This window comes from Dendropsophus ebraccatus, chromosome 3 (assembly GCF_027789765.1).
Source record: "Dendropsophus ebraccatus isolate aDenEbr1 chromosome 3, aDenEbr1.pat, whole genome shotgun sequence".
In the NCBI taxonomy this organism is placed as follows: Eukaryota; Metazoa; Chordata; class Amphibia; order Anura; family Hylidae; genus Dendropsophus; species Dendropsophus ebraccatus.
In genome coordinates, this window is record NC_091456.1 from 88,156,665 (window position 1) to 88,174,736 (window position 18,072).

General features: G+C 40.5%; 1 protein-coding gene across 2 annotated transcripts in view; it reads right to left on the reverse strand.

Moving 5' to 3' along the window:
- FRMPD1 (FERM and PDZ domain containing 1) overlaps positions 1 to 14,381 on the reverse strand; it is a 117,730-nt gene extending 103,349 nt beyond the window's left edge. For both annotated transcript variants that reach the window (XM_069962187.1, XM_069962184.1), the window contains exon 1: positions 14,185 to 14,381. The gene's annotated coding sequence lies outside the window, so the exon portion shown is untranslated. The remainder of the gene's footprint in view (positions 1 to 14,184) is intronic.
- Positions 14,382 to 18,072: the final 3,691 nt, after the last annotated feature.

The window sequence follows — 18,072 nt, forward strand, 5'->3', positions numbered from 1 at the left end:
GGCTGGGGTCAAACCAAACGGACAATGCAGCACAAAATCAGGAACCAAAAGAGTTGTCAGGAAAACAAGCTGAGATCAGGAAAGTCAGATAACAATGCAGACTAAGGTATAAGGAGACGATTGCATGCTAGTAATACTAGTCTAATAGCCAGCATGGATAACAGGGTACTGATACATTTTATAGGAGGTAAAGGACCCGGTCCAAGAAGTGATTGGACTGGCCCCCTGATCTCTCAACAAAACACATGTGGAACATAAACCTGACTGGCAGGAACAACTGCCAGTCAAACACTCATTGAATGCAGCACAGCTGCTGCTTTTCCGAGTACAGAGACATGCTCCAGCAGTGTGAGGATGTGGAGCCAGTGCTCGAGATGCTGCTGAAGATGTCACTGGAGTGCTGGAAGGTAAGGGTATAACAGGCTGTTATAGAGGTGCACTAACTTACTTTCACTTTTATACACTCACTTGCACTGACTGCAACTATGACCAGGTCAATGTGCCCTATATAGGCATAGCTATTGTATACTTACACTTTCCCCTAACCATGCATGAATGTGATATGAAGAGTCATTTTAAACCTACATAATACAGTGCTTTACCAAAAGTTCTTCATCCTCTTTCTACAACCTTCGTAAACACAATGTATGACGTCTTCCCAGCAAGAAATGCAATATGACATTAATGGTTGTACATATATTGATAAAGAATGTTACATAGCCAGGCAATTAGGACATAGCAGTGCATTGCTTTCTTTCTATTACACTTGCTCTTAATGGAAGCTGGAGAGAGTAGAAAGTATTCCTATTACTACAAGCACATCTCAAGAGATTCAGAGAGAAAATATAATTGGTTTTCTATTGCCTTCTACAGTAGGGCACAGCAAGCACTTATATGTTGGACATCATCAGGTCTGTCCAGACATCTGATAATGTTTACCAACTGTGGCATGGATTTCTATGTGAAAGGAAAAAATCTGTTCTCTGCCAAGGTACTCATTATGTAATTTAGGTAGATATGCATATTACATTATCATGACAGCATAAAACAATACATTTTAAAGTGAATCTGTGGTCTGCATTTTACACTCCAAACTCCTGACAATTTTACACTATTAGGTAGCTGTTAGGTCAAGGAGATACATGGCTTTCATATATCCATCTGTGCTTCCAGAATGTGGAAAATAGCTTCTGATCTCTGGTGCAAAGTGTAAAGTGTCTTTTCCAAGCTATAGTGCAACAGGCTGGAACACTTACTCACTCCGCTCCCATCCCTTTCCCTGCTTGGGACGCAGATTCAAGTAGACTATTAATCAAGTAGGGATAGGTATAGGAAGGGGAACAAGGAGGTATTTCAGCTTGCTGCACTTTGAAGAGCTTGGAAAAGCCTCCTTGACGCTTTGCACAGCAGAACAAAAGCATTTTATATGTTCTGGAAGCATGAACAGATATATGAAAGGTACCATGTGTCTCCTTACACTCACTATAGTAGTATTGCGTATATGGGTCTAGACTAGACAATGTTCCAAGGAAAGTGAAGGAACACCCTCAAATGCTGGTCTGTTTACTATGCATATTGATGAAGGTGCATGAAGCACATTTGTATATAGCATTCAGAGACATATAGGTGATAAAGCTCAAGACACACCTAGATGTGGAATACTCCTGTTCTGTCTATATGAACTTGATGAACTTATTACCCATAAATTCTATAGAGAGTGCCCGATTAATGTGAAAGTGACAATCTGGCCCACAGGAGGTTAAGCCCCTGTGGGCCAGACTGTGCTTTGTTGCTAGGGAGGGGGGCAGGAAAATTATATTTACCAATTCGGTCTTCCATTTGTCTTTACTATTGCCACTCAGCCAATCAGTTGCTGAGGCGGGACAGTGCTGCAGCTGTTTATTGGCTAAGTGGAGTCTGCTCACCCAATCAGTGGCTGCAGTCCTCCCTTAGCCGCTGATTGGTGGGGCTGCGATAGTAAAGACAGCAAGAAGACGTGGGTGAGTATCTTTTCCCTGCTACCCCACCCCCCACCCCATGTGGTTTTAAGTGAACTTGTCACAATTGGACCTTCCGAATCAGCTGTTAATCCGAAAGGTTGGGTCTCCATGGATATAGAGACACAGTCAGACGATAATTCATTATCGTTTGATTGTGTCTCTATATCCATATAGACCTGACCTTCCAGATTAGCAGCGGATCTTTCCACTGATCAGGAATGTCCAATTGTGGCAGGTACACTTTATTAAGACTGTAAAAATGCACTAGTCTCCAGTCTAGGTCCAGTCTCCTGAAGGCAGATTTTTTAGTCTTGTGGCGGTTGAAAAAAAGAGACTAAACACATGAAGTCCCGGCCAATACAGAGTGCCTCGGCTCAATGTGTCCATCAACAATCACATGACTGCCTTCTCTTTGAGCGCAGATGACCCGGGAAACATGGGACTTCCTGTCTTTAGACTCTTTGGGGAAAAAAAGTCAGAACACAGGAAGTGCCGTGTTTTCCATGATAACTAAAAAAAAATGAATGAATGTAAATGGCAAACTTTATTTTACATCTACTGTTGGTTTAGGTTTTGAACATTATAATGACAGGTACACTTTAAAGTGTCACTGTCGTGTGTGGTTTTTTTTTTGCAGAAATTAATAGTCCAGGCGATTTTAAGAAACTTTGTAATTGGGTTTATTAGGCAAATATGCCATTATCTGCATTCAAAAAGACTTTCCTCAGGTCCCCCCTCCTTCTCGCTCTCATTCACTGCTCATTATCAGAATATCTTGACTCTTTTACATCAGTCGAGCCCTGTGTAACCTATGGAGGGGGGGGAGGGTGAGGAGGGAGGAGGGAGGAGGGAGATTATTCTCTGCTCTCTGCTGACAACTAAAGGATTACACAGTGTGATTTTTGTGAAAGCCTGTATTCAGAGGTCAGAGAGGTCAGTGCTGACTTAAGAGGAGATAGCCCCTTGATGTAGCTGTAAATTAACTCTTTGTTGTCCTGTTTTGATTCCTCATCTCCCTCAACCCCTCCTCTCTCCATAAGGGATCCATGAAGACAGGGGGGAGAGCTTCAAACTGCTTTTTCATGATAAAAATGCATTTTTCGGCTAATAAACCCAATTACAAAGTTTCTTAAAATTGCCTGTACTATTGATTTCTGCAAAACAACATTAAAACGACAGTGACACTTTAAGCAGTAATCACTCGAGTATCCAGTACTTTTGAGTAGCCTTATACTCGAGCGAATACTATACTCAATAAAGCAACCTTGCTCATCTCTAATAACTATGATAGAACTATTTGTAAACTCATTTTTAGATTCAAAAGTATAAATACACTAGAATACAGCACATTATAGCCAGCTTGGACCTCAGACTAAATATATTGTCACTGAAAATCATTAGCAAACATTGGTAACTCCGTTCATATTATCATTCAAATGAAAGCTGAGTTCACGGTGGTTTTCACTGCATGTTAATTGCTTGGGCTAAAGCAGATTATACATTCTACAGGATCAACAGTGCAGCATTAGCACTTTCTGCATGCTGTCAACAGCAAAGGAACATCTATTTTTAATTTGCTCCAAAAAAGCATTCTTCCCCACATTATTTAGTAGGCAGTAAAAGCTGAGCCAGGTATTCAAAGGGCTTGAAACATATAGGAGCACTGAGAATTTTGGTAACTTTGCTGTGCTTTCTGTACAATGAATTAACATTTTCATAGTTTACATAAAAGTACAATTGGTGCACTTTTAGTGCCTTTTAAATAGGCACTGTCATTTCAAACAAGTTCCATCCATTGATCTGTAACATGCTTGTAAATTACTTAATTGATTAAAAATGACTTCTTGTTGTTTGTCTTAGTCTGTCTATAGTAACAAAAAGACACAGGAAGTGAGTGCACGGCTTAGCTACTTTTATGTGCAGGAGAAGGGTAAAGTATCCTCAATGACTTTAAAAGGTAAATCAAGGCTTCCCTCTGATTCCAAAAGCAGCAGTTCAATGCTTAGTACCACCCCTTCCTTGCTGTGCTGCTGTTTTTTTTTTTTTTCATTTCTGCTCGCATAGCACCTTGCACACCCATTGTGTTAGTAACTCATTCTCCCTCTATATGCCACATAAAGGAGTGAACTGTGTGAGAATCATCCTCCAGCACAGTATCAGTCTGTACATTCATTAATACTATGACATAACAGAGAAAAAAATGTTTATGTAGAAGAAATAATGCTAATGTAAAAAAACTATGAAGGTTTTTAAAAATCTTTTAAAATGACACATATGGTTATGAGTATGGCGCCTGCTTTAACACCAAAGTTTTTTAGGTCTCCATATGCTGGATTTGACAAAAGGTGAAAAGATTTACCAAGCTAGCATCCATTTAAAATTTTTTTACCTGTGCACTGTTGCGTCCTCGAAATGCATTTAGTCATGAATGCTTAGGACAGGTGTTTGTGACGACAGAGCAAATGTATTCTAAGCTACTTTTAAATAAAATGTTGACAACGAACTATCACAAACAAGGCTTAGTATTGATTGACAGCTGTTCCTAAGCGTGCATGTAGCGGGACAAGTCTTCATTGCACGTATGTACATCTACATTCAGTAGAAGAGAATCCTGGCGATGCTCTCATTGTCTGGTCAGTTCTCCTATCACACAGCACCAAAGCCTCTGTAACCACACAGGGACACTAAACTGACTGAACTGTTGCATAGCAAAGAGCACTGTCTCCTGGTAAGCATGCATAGTTGATAATATAATTAACAAAAGTTAATATAATTAGCCTAAGTTAATTGCCCTCAATTGATATACAGCCTGCATGATGAACAAGTGTCTTTCCTTGCATGAGCATGCAAAGGACTGGGACTCTCTGAACTTTGTCTTTTTGTCTTTTTTTTGGAACAGAGAAAAGGCTAAATAGCAGCCCAGAGGAAGCATGGACCACAGTTTGGCCATATGTATAATGTTGATGTAAACATAAAAAACCTAAAAAAGAATTTTTTTAAAAAGTAAACTTCAGAAGTGCCCGCGACCAGAACTTTTGATGGTTTTTATTTAAAAAAAAAATGTGACAGTGCCTATTAAAAAACTCTGGAAATTAAAGTCTCTTTAAAGTTTCTCTTTTTAAAAAAATGTTTTTACAATGTGTGCGCAGATGGCTGATGGCTTTCTATGGACTTAAGTGTATCACATTTTAGATTCAAAATACGTCCGCAACCCATTTTAGGCTATGTTCACACTACGTAAAAGTACTTTCTGCGAACACGCACGTGGAGTGTCTGTAACAGAGTTTCCCCCGCCCGGGCAGCATCTATAATTAGATGCTGGGAGTGGGGGAACTGTACTGATATGTGCGACGCTGTAATGAATCAGCCACGCGCGGAGCTGTCATTACAGCGCGGGGCATATCAGTACAGTATTCCCCGCTCTCAGCATCTATTCCCACATGGGAATAAAGCCTTACTGTCATATTTTGCCATTATTTGACTTATGTTGTTCATTATGCAACAAAGCTAAAAAGCTTGCAGAGTCCACACAATAAAAAGCTAAATTAGCAAGTAAGTAATGCCTAAATGTATTGACTTACATGTTAGTTATAATAGATCGCCTAGGCATTCATTTTAATTTTCTATTAATGCAAAAACTGATTCAGGCACCGCAATTGTAGACATCAGATATTTGGGGCTCACCCTAATAACAATACAATAATACAATAATCCATGAATAATAGCATTTAATGCAAGCATTACATCCACATGTCAAGAAATCAGAACTTTTCTGATATTCAAGGTAGTAAGCTACAATATGGACATGAAACTTCATTTGCATGGAATTCCTAAAATGTTACTTCACAGTTGTTGTTGTTGTTGTTATGAAATAACTTTCAAACTGGGTATACATCCTCATGTAAATGAAGTTTACAGTTTCTTTTCCGGCACCTATAAAATTGTTAAACCATCCATTTACTTTATATTTACAGAAATTGTTGCTTCCTGTTGTCTTATGTCGTCAGCCATATTTTTGGTCCTGTGGTAGTTTTAAAGCACAGTGTTCATTTGTGAAGACAAAAGCAAGTGTTTTGCTTAAAGTGTCTCTGTCATTATAACTTTCAAAATCTGTCAAAATCTAAATCAGCAGGGCATGTGATATAAAGCAAGTTTGCAGTTTGACTCAATAAATTTCTTTTTTTTAATTATCATGCTGTAAAACAAAGCTATACTTACTTGTATCCAGATCCAGTCTCCTGAAGGCAGCTTTTTAGTCTTGTGCTGGTTGAAAAAAAAAAAATAGACAAAACATAGGAAGTCCTGGTCATCTCAAGACTAAAAATCTGCCTTCAGGAGACTGGACCTGAAGACACGTATGTATAGCTTTGCTTTACAGCAAGACAACAACAAAAAAAATATTCATGTAAATTGCAAACCTGCTTTTTATTACATCTACTGTTAATTTAGATTTTGAAAGTATAATGACAGTGCCCATCTCAATCTTCATCCAACAATGACCTCAATTTCATATTACTTTAAACACTAAAAACTAGTAATTTGACTGATACAATCAGACAATTTGTTCTTAAGGCTATAAATCATATTATTTGCAGAATTTGTCCTTGCTCACATATAATAGAACATAGTTGGAGGACACCAAATGTAAAATAACTTTAAGGCTTTTCTGAAGCCTTACACAGATGCTTACTAACAAGTATAGACTACAATATCTTATTTGGCGTTGAAAGATATATATTGTCAGGGTCATAGCAGATGCAGAGTGTAGGGTGTGTGGTTGCACCTTGGCCCAGGGGCCTGAGTGGGCCCATAAAGTTTAATCTTATGAATCAGTGGAATTTCTCAAGCTTTAAAAAGTTATTTGGCACCTTACCCCCCCATGTTACTATGAAACACCAGTGCACGTTTTGTAGGCAGATTTTTTATTTTATTTTTTGCTGCTTTGTTAATGATAAATTTTCTTGGACAGTGTCAGACTGGGGAATATGGGGCCCATCAGAGGAAGAGATCCTGGGGGCCCACCAGTGATAAAGGACATGTCAGTCTATATTAGTACAGGTTCTAAAGCTTGGGGCCCACCGGAGGTTCCTCCAGGCCCTTGGTGGGCCAGTCCAACACTGCTCCTTGACTAGATAAACACCAAAACTGATCAGTTTCTTTGGTCCAAAAATTGGAGCAATGCATAAGATGAATGACTGAATATTAAGAAGGCAGATAAAGCTTTGGTATGTATGTGTGCGCTTTACACTATAGGCTATGTTCACACAGCATAATACAACGGCTGTTGTTTGACATGGCCGTTGGTTTCACTGTCAAACAACGGCCTATGTATTGCATGTTCCTCTGGCTGATATTGCATTATCAGCCATAGGAACATTGTTTTCCACCCATAGAAGTCTGCTGCACAAATTCATTACAGTGTGTGAACATAGCTTAAAAGCAAAATTTTGAACTGTACTCTCTGTGGATTCTCACCAAGTCCTAGAAACCCCTTTTACTAGACAAGTTGTATAGGAATATAAATAATTAGAGATGAGCGACCCTCGAGCACGTTCATGTCTGTCCGAACCCGAGCATGTGGCATTTGACTACTGGTGGTTGAAGAATTGGATGCAGCCCTAAGGCTGCCATAGGCTGTATGCATGTTTTTAGGACTTCCTAGGGCTGCATCCAACTTGTTCAGGCACTTGTAATCAAATGCCGCAGCACGCTCAAGGTCCACTCATTTGTATAATTAGTGCTCAATGGAGGGCCACTACTTTACAAAATATAGCTGACTATACAGCTATAAATAACAGTATAATTGTTTTTCTTTATTTTAGTAACCAGGGGTATTTGTGAAAGACTGAATGTAATACAATTGCAATCAAAACTACTTCTCATTGTAAATTAAGTTTATTTGGAAAATTCACAAACTTTGCACTTTGAACTTTGCAAAAAACAAAACAAAACTAGAACAATTTATATAGATCTACACAACTTATAATAAGTTTTTTTCTCCAACAATTTAACATAAAATGCCACCATTATGCCTAGTTAGTAAAGCACCCTTCTGTTGTTATGACCTGCCGCAAACATGATAGTTAGCATAGTCAGACACAAGCTTCTGCGCTAGTATTCTTGAGAAATCTTAGTCCAATTAACCCTACTGACCCAAAGCTACTAGCTTCCTCCTAGACAGAGTGATTTCCCAGAAATCAGGATGCCCACTCTAGAAGATATTAAACAAGTACACTGGAGAAAAAGAATTGTCTTTAAATTAACTGGTGTCAAAAAGTTAAACAGATTTGTAAATTATTAAATTAACAAAGAAAATCTGATTGTCCAGTACTCATCAACTTCAGTATGTCCTGCAGGAAGTGCTCCAGTCTGACACAGCGCTCTCTGCTCCTACCTCTGTCCATGAAAGGAACTGTCCAGAAAAGTGGCAAATCTCTATAGAAAATCACTTCTGCTCTGGACAGCTCTTGTCTATGACAGAGGGGGAAGAATAGAGCATAATGACTAGAAAGAATACTTGGGGTTAATCTGGGCTTTGCAGCATATTAACATAGCCTTACAAAGAACGGTTCACACAATGTTGAAATTGAGTTGATATCCGCCATTCAATGGCAAATATTGGCTGTTATTTTAGAACGACGGCTGTTATATTGAAATAATGGCAGTTATTTACTGTTATATGGCGGCCATCCACTCAATTTCAACATTGTGTGAACAGATCCTTTCTGTGTTTTTAATCCACTCCTGGTTTTGGTTGCAATATGAGGACCACAATACTGACTGAAATATATGTAGTGTGAACCCAGCCTTATGTAACTATTTTTATTAACAGTAAAACTTATTTTGCAAATAGGCATATTTAAAATAGCCCTATTATGACTCTTGTAGCGCTTTTATTTTTTCATCTATAGGACTATATGGGGTGTCATGATCTCTAGTTTTTTTAATATGATATTTGTGTACATCGGATGTATTGATCACTTGTTATAAATTTTTTATACATAAAATGTATTTAAAAAAATCAACAATCATATATTTTTTTTTTCCTTACACCATTCACAGTGCAGGAATATTATTGTTTTATTTTAAAAGATCAGACCATTACGCATGCTATGGTATATAATACATTAAGTACCTTTATTATTTTTATGTGTTTTATTTTTAAAATTGGAAAGGGGGGGGTTGATTTCAACTTTTATTGGGGGAGGGGCTATGGCATGTTTTTAGAAACATTTTTTAAACACTTTTTAAGTCCCCTTAGGTGATTTTCACATACTGTACATACTTTAGATTGTATACAATGATCACTGATCACGTGTCATAGCATAGCAGGGCTCAGTGTTATCTGTGATCTTCTCATAAAGCCTGCCTGTGGTAGCCTCTATCAAAAGACTGAATATCTGACTACATAAAGGTAAGCTGTAAAGCTCCGGCAGTAAGGCCATGTGATCGGGACCCCCACAGACATGCTGCGGGGGTCCCGATCGGTAAGTGACAGGAACTGCTCCTGTCACTTATACTTAATGCAAACTATACGAGGGACTGCTGCGTTTAGGACCCAGCCTGTGCTCGTGGGAATTAAGGGGTTAATACATTTTAAAATGATTTGTACTGACAATAAGGATTAACCGATGAACCATGTTGTATTAGTAAAAAGTATACCATAGCCAAGAACAAGCCGAGTCACCAGAACATCTGACAAATGAAAAAAAAGCCTGGCTGGCATAAACCACCACAATTCTTTCTCTCCTGGTAACATAGTTGAAACCACACTGACTGGTTGCCAGGGAGCAAGAGCAAACTGTTCCTAAGCATTCTGCAGAAATGAAAGAAAGGCTACACAGACCTGCTTCGAGCACTAGAAGCACAATGAAGCACTGGCTCTCATCAACATCCGATCTCCTACAAAATAAACTTATTGCCTACTGTATGAGTTTCTTTTCCAACAACTTAACAAAATATTCAAATTTTATAAATGTATGCAATTTCCCCCTTTTTTTTAGATTTTTATAATAGCTTAATAATTTATGACATTAATGTCAAATTAACTGGATTATGGTGGTTGGATCTTCCACCAGTTTTGTAAATTGGATTCTCAATCTTTCATTTCTAACAAAGAGTTTTTACCATGTGTCCTGTAATTCTCCATTAAAGTTCATGGGCGTAAGACTTTACGTAGAAATTCCTTAAACTTTTGCTAAATTATGTAATTTTGGGAAGCGATACAAAATGGGAACACTCTTGACTAGCATTGTACGAGCTAGCTGGTAATATGTCAATTGTCAGGGACACCTCGGTTAAAACTATTAGTAATAGCATAATGTTACAGAAGTTTTCCAGTCAAAGAATAGTTTTTTAAGAGGCAGGTTGTCCTAAAAGTAAAGAATAGGGGAACTGCACCCCTACTAATGTAGTCAACATCTGGTTTCAGCTTATCAGCACTTTCTGTTTTTTGTTTTTTTTCTTGAATCAGAGAAAATTCCCGCTCAGACACTACTTAGTACCTGAGGTAGCTCACTGCTGTGGCCAGTGACTGACTAGGCTGTATTACACGGCACGACCCGCATTGTTAGCAATTGCTGATTTTCTATGACACAACTCGATAATGCGGCTAGGGCTGCACTAACTTTGTTAGCTATGTTCATGCAGCCCTCTCCATTAATCAGTCACCAGCCACATATCTCTTATTACACACGGAGGTGTGCAGCTAATGACGGATTATTCTTTGACATCTGTAAATGATCAGCCAATGACCTTACTCGCTTATTCGGTGATCGCACATTCTATTACACAGGGCAATAGATTCCCAATTTGGCAAACTGCTCTGTGTAATAGGGCCTTAAGCAAGTAACTCTTGTGCACCAGGACATCACCAGGAAGCAATGAGCAGCAGGGCCCAGGCACAGTTGAAATGGCTTTGGTGGGTGAGGGGTAAATTACTAAAATATCAGATCCTGCAGTTACATTTCCCTTTTCTTGTCTGATACTTCTTGTTAACATTATTTGGAAAAGTAGAAAGACGTCAGGGTGAGATGACAAGGGTGGCTTCAAATGCTGATCGTTTGGGTTTGTGCAAGATGAGGTTTCCTCATCTTTAGTCCTGACCCCTACCATTTCTGAAACCATTGCTTCCTTGTTGAATAGTTTCTCAGTACTTCCTAGAATGCTTGCTCTTTATCACAGCCCTCCCACTCTAATTACTGCCCTCCCATAGCACTCCTGCCAGTTCCCTTTCAAGAGCTGCTGCAGAACATTGCACCTGCTATACAGTTGTGCTGTTTACATACGCCGGAAGAATTTCTGCTTTCTTGTTCTTTTTTCAGAGAATATGAATGACAACACAATTTTTTTCCCACTCATGGTTAGTGGTTGGATGAAGCCATTTATTGTCAAACTACTGAGTTTTTAAATCATAATGACAACCAAAAACATCCAAATGAATGACCAAAACATCCAAACTTTGATCAACATGCACAGAAGTTGACACAAATTTCAGCCACAACTGCCAAGAAAATAGTTTGGGATGTAAAGAAAAACCCACAAATACCATCAACTGAAATACAGGACTCTCTGAAAACTAGCAGTGTGTCAAAGTCATTACTAGGCAAATGCCCCAAAGTAATACACCAAACAGCACAGAGACAAGCCTCAAAACTTCTGGAACAAGGTAATTTGGAGAGATGAGACTAAAAAGAAAAGTTTTGTCCACAACCATAAATGTTACATTTGGAGAGGTGTCAGCAAGGCCTATGATGAAAGAAACACTATTCCTACTGTAAAGCATGGACACGGATTGCTGATGTTTTGGGGATGTGTGAGCTACAAAGGCTCAGGAAACTTGGTCAAAGTTAAAGGAAAGATGAATGGCAATTAAACAATGCGGGCATTTAAAGTACCCTGTTTTTTTGTTTTTTTCCCTCACTTAAATTTCTACAATTAACTTTTACTAAAATAGGGTTCCCTCACAATTTCATATAACAATTCTTCACAATTTCTTATAACTTTAGTTAGTAGGGTCCAAGTAATGAGACTCCACTGATCCCCAGAATGATGTGTTTTGTTGCTGTTCATTGGTAAAGAGAAGGTTGTTGTTGTAGCACTCTCTGTTTAAAGGGGTTATCCAGCGCTACAAAAACATGGCCACTTTTCCCCCTACTGTTGTCTCCAGTTCAGGTGCGGTTTGCAATTAAGCTCCATTTACTTCAATGGAACTGAGTTTCAAAACCCCACCAAAACTGGAGACAACAGTAGGGGAAAGTGGCTATGTTTTTGTAGCGCCGGACTAACCCTTTAAAGTTACAGAAACCACTGAAGGAGTCAGACACCTGAGGGGAGATATATCAAAACTGGCATACTGCTCCAAGGTACTCTAGTCAGAATTTGCCAAGTAGTATGTCTTATAACCTTTAACAAAAGCATTCCACTTAGGAATTATGGTACTCAATGTCACCATAAGCTTTCTAAACAGTAAAGCTGCATAAAACAGAACGGTAGCAAAAGGAAAACTGTGTGTGAACTACAAATAAAAGACATCCGCTGTTTGCAAAAGACGTCCGAAAATAATGATCATGTTCATTATTTTGACGTCTGCGGCAAAAACGTCCGTTATTCAATACACTGTGTGCATTGGACATCCGTCTTCCCATTGACTTCAATGCATTGCCACTGTAGTCAGTCAAATCGCGGCAAAAACGGACGTTGTTTTAAATATGAAAATCGGACGCTTTTTCTCTATTTTTGACGTTGTGTGAACATAGCCATACAAACAATAGCAATTATTTCTGTCAGTATAAATGTCTTTGCACGGTCACATATCACTCAGTTCCAGCCTAATTTTTTTTAAATGCAAAGAGGGTTAATTGCATAAATAAATGCCCCCATGCCTTTATAGGAAATGTTTTGCACACAGCATGTTGGAAAAAAAATAGATCTGGAGCCTGTCAGTAACTTATAATATATAATAATATAGTAAAATAAATTATTGACAAGAAACACAGGATCATCATTCACTGCTGTAATGTCTATGGTAAAGGCACAATCTTTGTATATGGCCTCTCTTATTACAGACTATTTGTTATATGTAAAAACAAATATTATAAAAATCACATGGATGTTCCCATGGATTCTGTCGCTAGCCCCTGTTAGCGGCCGTGCACATTTCTGTCTGTCCCTTAGACTCCATTCTATGGTCAGGCCATCCGCCAAAAGAATTAAATCGTAAATCTGGCTGTGCATTGAATGCAGTCTATGGCACAGGCGGAGCTGTGTGTGGCCGCTAGTGGGGGCGAGCAGCGGAATCCGCCGGAACTTCTCAGCCCGGATTCCTCAATCTAAACCCACCCTTACACTACTTATTATTTTTTCAAAGTGTAACCTCTCCAGCATGAGGACAGCATCTAAACAGGTCTCTTTTTAGGTATATTAATACAAAATGATAAATAATCAAACATTTCACTACCCAGCCTAGGATAACAAAATGAAAACAAGAAATAGAACACAGACTTCATAACGCTATGTCATACTAAGTGCACCACTACAAATATTGCAATAAATGAATGAAGAAAGCTGTGATGCTGTGAGCTCTGTGCTATTATTATTTCATGTTCACAAGAGATATTATGTTGGCATAAAAGGGTTAATGGACCAACCTTGAAATAAGAGGACATCAGCACACTAGACAAGCAGCTTTATTAATAGAGTATATTCAATAATATTAATATTTGTAATTGTTTGGATTGGGACTGCTTCTTTATGGGAATATGCATGCCCATCACAGCGGGGGGGCCAGACTTACACTAATTCCAGGAGACAGTCCTGTGTAGAAGAGTACTCAGTATACATACATGATTTCATCATCAGCCATTGTCAAACTACTGACTTCAATTAGTGCTGGAACTGGGAAAGCACTTAGCACAAAATACAAATAAGCCTTGAAACATGACACAACAGAGAAAACCTCAAAGTGCAGATGTAGCAGAACTGAATTTGTCATTTAACCCTCTGGTCCTGCATTGTTTTTTTCACTATAATAACAACACTCTTCTTGCACCTACAGTCTACATGATGAGTTGTGCTAAATAACAAACTCAGTCTTACTACATCTATAGATGAACTTTACGCTTTAGACAGCTAAAAATATTTGCATGTAAAATAAATCTGCTATAAATAAAAAGTAGCACTTTACCTTGCTGGCGAGCTCTCCAATACACAATGCAGAGAGCATGCTCTACTCCGAGCTGTGTTACCACTGACTGCTGCTCTCCATCTCAGCTCTGTGTCCACATACAAAAGACACTGCCCTGCAGGTGAGCAATACACACAGGGCTCTCCAGAAGCTAAGAGAACAGAAGATAAGAGAACCACTTGCGCATACAGTATAAGTGACTGCTGCTTTCTACTGAGCTTTTGCAGCTGCTGAGCAAAGATGCTTGAAAGGGAATGTCCCAGTAACTCCACCCAGCTGACATCTCTCTGAGCATGTCCTGTATGTAGGAGCTGAGGGCAGACACACCTTCCCAAATGTGCCGGCCTTCCCACTTCTAGTTACATGTAAGTTATTTTTCATTACTAGGAAACAAATATTTAAAGAACTTCTATTGCTGCTTATAAATATGGCTGGAATAAAAATAACAATATGTATTGTTTTAACTCTGTAAAACATAAAGGGTTAAAATTTAGCCTCTGAGCAATTTTATCAGGGGTCACAGAGAAAAGAGATGTGGTTATTACATATATTGTTGCTGTATATGGAGGTGATAGCTACTGTATATGAGAGGTGGGAGTCTATGTATACTTATATAGAAATACACTGCTCAAAAAAATAATAATACACTCAAATAACACATCCTAGATCTGAATGAATGAAATATTCTTATTGAATACTTCTGTACTGAGATCTCTGCAAAGTTGAATGTGCTGACAACAAAATCACACAAAAATCATCAATGGAAATCAATGTAGCTAGTGCAGTCTGGGATTTTGAGTCACACACAAAATTAAAGTGGAAAAACACATTCCAGGATGATTAAACTTTGATGCAATGTCCTTAAAACAGGTCAAAATGAGGCTCAGTATTGTGTGTGGCCTCCACGTACCTGTATGACCTCCCTACAACGCCTGGGCATGCTCCTGATGAGGTGGTAGATGGTCTCCTGAGAGATCTCCTCCCAGACCTAGACTAAAGCCTCCGACAACTCCTGGACTGTCTTTGGTCCAACATGACGGTGGATGGAGTGAGACATGATGCCCCAGATGTGCTCAATTGGATTCAGGTCTGGGGAACGGGTGGGCCAGTCCATAGCTTCAATGCCTTCATCTTGCACCAGCATATGGTCTCACAAGGGGTCTGAGGATCTCATCTGGGTACCTAATAGCAGTCAGGCTACCTCTGGCAAGAACATGGAGGCCTGTGCGACCCTCCAAACAAAATGCCACCCCACACCCTTACAGACCCACTGCAATACTGGTCATGCTGAAGGATGTTGCAGGCAGCAGATCGCTCTCCACAGCGTCTTCAGGCTGGGTTCACACACTGTATACTTCAGGCAGTATTTGGTCCTCAAGTCAGGTCCTCATAGCAACCAAAACCAGGAGTGGATTGAAAACACAGAAAGGCTCTGTTCACACAATGTTGAAATTGAGTGGATGGCCGTCATATAACGGTAAATGCCATTATTTCAATATAACAGCCGTTGTTTTAAAATAACAGCAAAAATTTGCCATTAAATGACGGCCATCCGCTCAATTACAACATTATGTGAACATAGCCTTTCTGTGTTTTCAATCCACTCCTGGTTTTGGTTGCTATACAGCCTCACAAATACAGCCTCAAATATACATAGTGTGAACCCAGCCTGAGCAAACTGTATCACATATGCTTAGTGTGAACCTGCTTTCATCTGTGAAGAGCACAGGGCACCAGTGGGGAATTTGCCAATCCTGGTGTTCTCTGGCAAATGCCAAGCATCCTGCATGGTGTTGGCCTTTGAGTACACATACTGTACTGGGTAGAAAGCCCTCATATTTTAACCCACTGCTACCTGATCAACTCTGCTACTGATCGGATGCCCTCCATCTTCCTTCGGTGCCCATCTATGTCACTGCTGCATCCCTCTGGCCCCTAAAGTAACCCCTTCACTGATAGCTGCTCCAGGCAGCAAGCCCTAGTACTAGCTGGTACCAGCACCAGCAGCTTTGTAGCCACCTGGGGAGTTGTGCGTGGATGGAGAGTTAACTAATTAACCCCTTCTTTACTAATACAGTGTTTGTTTTTTTGTTGTTTTTTTTTTAAATCTCAATTTTATTAGTTTTCAAATTTTATAAAAACAACAGTACAGACCGCACCCATAAGGGTGAAACAATACATCCATGAAACACTCATGTAGGAGCATAGTAGAAACAGTCAACAACAACAAACAATTGTGCTTAAACTAACAAGTGCACTTCACTACTCCCGACGGGGGAGTACATTGCGAGAGTATAGAGGAGCGGGGGGATGAGCTACCACTCAGTCAGTGACCAAGAGGGAACCACCAAGAGAGAGGAAGAGAGGGAAAAGGGGAGGAGAAGAAAAAAACGAAGGGAAGGAGGAGGAAGAGGAAAAAGAAGGGGGGGGGGAATTGCAGGATTGGGGTCGGGGAGTCCGCGCCTCACTGAGCCAAAAGAGTCCCGTATTCAGCTGTCTCAGCGAATTGATCCCAGTAAAACCATGTCCGGAAAAACTTGGAGTTACGTCCATGCAGCTGTGCAGTAAGGTCTTCCATGTGTTTAATGTCCTTGACTTTGCGGATCCACATGGCTATGCTAGGGGGACCAGGGCGATGCCAAAGAGCCAGGATGCATGCTCGCGCAGCATTAATCAGATGTCGGAGGACAAAGTGCCGGTAAGCTTTAAGCGAGATGTCCGAGATATGCAGGAGAAAAAGCGATGGAGAAAAGGGAAGCTGATGGTCAGTAAAGGTGGAGGAGATACGCCACACTTCTGTCCAGAAAGGTACCAACTTGGGACAGCTCAAAAAAATGTGTGCAGAAGGGTGCCTTCCTCACTGCAGTTTCTCCAGCATAATAGCGAGACCTCTGGGAAAATCTGGTGGAGGCGGGCAGGGACTCGGTACCAGCGTGAAAGTAGTTTGTAACCCGCTTCCTGCATACGTGAGGAAATAGAGCAGGAGTGTGTACATGTAAAAACTCTGTCGACTTGAGCCGCAGAGAGGGAAATGTCTAACTCCCCCTCCCAGGCGGTGAGAAATGGGGGAGGTGGTTCTTCTGGCGCGGAGCCCTGCATAGTGTATAGAAGGGAAAGGGAATGGCGAAGGGGGCCGGAGCCCAGGCAGAGGGTTTCAAATGACGTGCGGGGACGGGCAAAGTAGGAGGGATTCGGAAAAGAGCGCAGGAAGTGATGGAGCTGTCATGCCCTCCAGAACCCTATGGGGGTAGGGTCTGAGAGGTCCTTAAGGTCAGCGAGGGGCAACCATGTCGGGCCCTGAAGAAAGAGAGTAGCCCGAAATGAGCCATCAAGGAACCAGGCTCGTAAGACTGGGTCCTCCCTACCGGCCGAGAAAGATGGGTTACCCAGGACCGGAAACAGAGGTGAAGGGTGGGGGGCCAGGGACCAGAGGAGAGGTGTTTATGACATAACTTCAGGATGGGGGCGATAGTGGGGTGAGGACCGGCAAAGCGAGAGGCGGCAGGTATCCATGGGGCTGCCAATAGAGAAATTGGGGAGATTGACATTTCCAAGCCTATATATAATTTAGTGTGGGCGTGTCGGTGCCAATCCAGTACCTGAGAGAGATGGGCAGCCACATAATAGTGATAAAGGTTTGGAAGACCGAGCCCGCCTCTTGCCTTGGGGCGGCACAGAATCGATTTAGCTAGGTGGGGATGTTTGTGCGCCCAGATGAATTTCGTGAGAAGGGTAGAGAGTTGCTGAAAGTAAGACAAGGGCACCGTCACAGGGAGAGCTTGGAAAAGGTAAAGCAGATGCGGGAAGATATTCATTTAAAAAATCGAGCAGCGCCCAAACCATGTGAAGGTACCCTTGTGCCACCGGAACAAGTCTGCTCTGACCTGT